The sequence below is a fragment of the Mustela erminea genome, chromosome 4 (genome assembly GCF_009829155.1).
Source record: "Mustela erminea isolate mMusErm1 chromosome 4, mMusErm1.Pri, whole genome shotgun sequence".
Classification (NCBI taxonomy): Eukaryota; Metazoa; Chordata; class Mammalia; order Carnivora; family Mustelidae; genus Mustela; species Mustela erminea.
Window position 1 is genome coordinate 21,071,007 of NC_045617.1, and position 3,036 is coordinate 21,074,042.

The window sequence follows — 3,036 nt, forward strand, 5'->3', positions numbered from 1 at the left end:
GGCAGCCATTTATCATTTCTAGCAAAGAAATAGATGGAAATAAATTTATAATAGCAAATACAGTGAAATATAAACAGGATTGCTTTGAGAGCTAGATTTCATTTCAGCTCCATTTTCTTCTGCTCTGCCATCTTAATTTGTTTCACACGTTTGCAGAAGTTCACATCCAGGTTTTAATGCATTTTTTTGATTCCTCCATATTATGGATAAAGAAAAATATATTTTAAGAGAGAAAATATCATAGCATTCATCCCCAAACACAAAAACTCAGAATTTGATTTTTCTCTATTTTTTAGACTTTCAAACTACCAATCAACAAAGCTATAATAAGAAAACTGTACCTAATAACCACTGATTTTTTTTTTTCTACATTAACCATTTATAGACTGGAAAATTCTAAGAATATTTTACAAAGGTTTTGTTTGTTTATTTGTTTTTTTTTTTTTTTTTTAACTTAAAACAGGGCACCTGGGTGGCGTAGGTGGTTAAGCATCCAACTCTTGATTTCAACTCAGATCATGATCTCAGGGTCGTGAGATTGACCCATGTCAGACCCCACTATGGGCTTCCCACTCGAGAGTGCAGAGTCTGCTTTTACCTCTTCCTCTGCTCCTCCCCTCGCTTGCATATGTGCGCACTATACGCATGCTCACTCATTCTTCTCAAATGAATAAATAAAATCTTTTTAAAAAATAAAAAACTTAAGATGTAAAACAAAAAAAATCCTATTTATATGAAATGCATATTTTATTATTGAGAGCTCTACAAAGCTTAATTTCTACAGCTACTTTTCCTTATAAAGCATTTGTTTGCTTTCAGTCTGTGAGGTTGGGTTGAGCAGCTCTCTCCCACACACAGTGTTTCCTTGTATTAATTAGCAGCATTGTGGCAAAGACTAATGTCCACATGAAAAGCACAGCAAAATTCACTTTAAATCCTATTGTAAATGTGCAGTAGTCCTTCGCATGAATTGTACAATAAATTTTGCTATTTTGAATTAAAAGTACACTTTTTAAGCCTATGTTATTCTTCCTGATGTTACTGAAAGGAGAATAAATTCCCATATTAGTTCCTTGGAAACTAATATACTTGGCAGGCAACACAGAATAGGAAGATCACTTATCAAGGAGCTAAGTGACGTTGATCCTACCTATTCTATGGGGTCTTACTCAAGTCATTCATTCTTTCTAAGTTTTTTTCTAATTTTTAAAAAATTAGAGATTTACCTTATTGGGTGAACTAGTCCCCAAACTATAAAGTTAAAACAGGAAATAAGCACAAAAGCTATGTTTGAGACTCAGAGAGAGGGTAACGACATTTGAAATAATTCAGTCTATTACTAATTTGGCATATACAAAGGAGAATTTATAACAAGTTACCTTGGCATATGGAGTAGAGTCTAGTACATTATAAGGATAACCTTCCCTTCTCAACAGCACAGACAGAGTGACCTTACTGTTCTGTGGTTCTGAATGTACAATGTGAAATGCCAACCTACACAGGAGTGCTATTTTTTTTCTAACTGGGTGCACTCAGCAATCTGGGTGCAGGCACCCAGCTGGAGCTAGTGTTTTGCCAGGTTAGTGACAGCAGGGCAAGCAAGGCAAAGGTGAGTGGTAAAGTAATTTAAAATAGAATGCAGCAAACGATCAGAGGAAATGAAGGCAGAAGAAAGCTGAGAGGGAGAAAAAAGAGAAGTCTGGATTGGAGGTCCCACGTCAGAGAAACGAGAGAAGGACAGACTGACGTGGAGAGAGAAGAGCCCTGTAGACATCAGGGACCTGAGAATGATGTACTGGGAGGAAGTGAGGGACAGAGCTGTGATGCATGTCATGGCCAGAGACTGTGAAGTCTGCAGTTAGAGGTGAAACAGATCAGGTCCATGACAAGATCCAGTGTGCGGCAACAGAATTGATCCCTGAAGATAACTGGAGATGAGATGTCAATGAACTTCGAGGATGGTATTCTGTCTACTTTGGTGATGGATTCACTCAGGATGAGGGTAGCAGTTAAGGAAAACAGGAAGACTGTAAGCCACATGTTAGTCTTTAATAATTTAAGTCTTAAAAGACTTTGGATATGCTTAGTATAGGGGACTGGATATTCTAGAAAGATGCTACCCACCATTATCTATGAGTTTTCAGTCTAAAACAGTTCATACTAAGGCAGAAGCAAGCAGCAGCTTAAGAAAAATGAGTAACTTTTCCCTTCATTCTTACGACTAATTTTCTTTTCCACTTTTTTGACTTGGTAAGAATCTGTGTGTCACCTTTTCAACTTAGGGCTAGGTTAGGATTTTCCTGAAGTTGAATAGAGAATGAAATTATTGCTAATTCAGGCAAGAAAAATCTCAGCTTCTCACTCTCATAAGTTAGTAAAAATAAATGTTTAAAAAATAAATTACAACTCAGTTGCCCCAGTTCTGATTTGAAAACATCTGGTGAGACCCTGGGTACAGCTTCCCACTACTTTTTTTTTTTTAAGTGTAAAAAAACACACATACAAAGGTTTCTTATAATCTTGAAAGTACAGGGTGGCATGCTATTTACTGACAGGCTGACCTTTACACAAAGAACCTCCACCTTCAACAAGCTGAAATTACTGTTACTGATGCCTTCAGAATATCATTGCCACGGAAAGCAGCATGTTTTGTCCAAGTCATACAGAAGTAGCTAGATAGACACCATTTGGTCACCAAATGGTGCAACACAGAGGGCAAGGGAAAATTATTTCTACGGTACCAACCATATGTCTGATACTGTGCAAGGAAGAAAAGGAAATGTCAAATCTGATTCCTAATGTCAAGAAGCTTACAATTTATTGGTCAATTACATAATACTTCACCCCAGAGCCATGTCTTACATTTAAAAAAAATGACTCACAGCATCTAACATAGGACTTTATAGATATCAATGAGAAGTTAATAAGAAATTAAAACAATACAAAATGTTAAAGTAATAAAACACACATTTAACATAGGTGACTGAGAGAAGAGATAACAGTTGAGCTAGTGTCATTGTAATCAATGAAAAAATC

At 36.3% G+C, this 3,036-nt stretch overlaps 1 pseudogene; it reads left to right on the plus strand.

Annotated features, from left to right (window-relative positions):
* Positions 1–1,996: 1,996 nt before the first annotated feature.
* LOC116589301 lies at positions 1,997–2,756 on the plus strand (annotated as a pseudogene).
* The last annotated feature ends 280 nt before the right edge of the window (positions 2,757–3,036 follow it).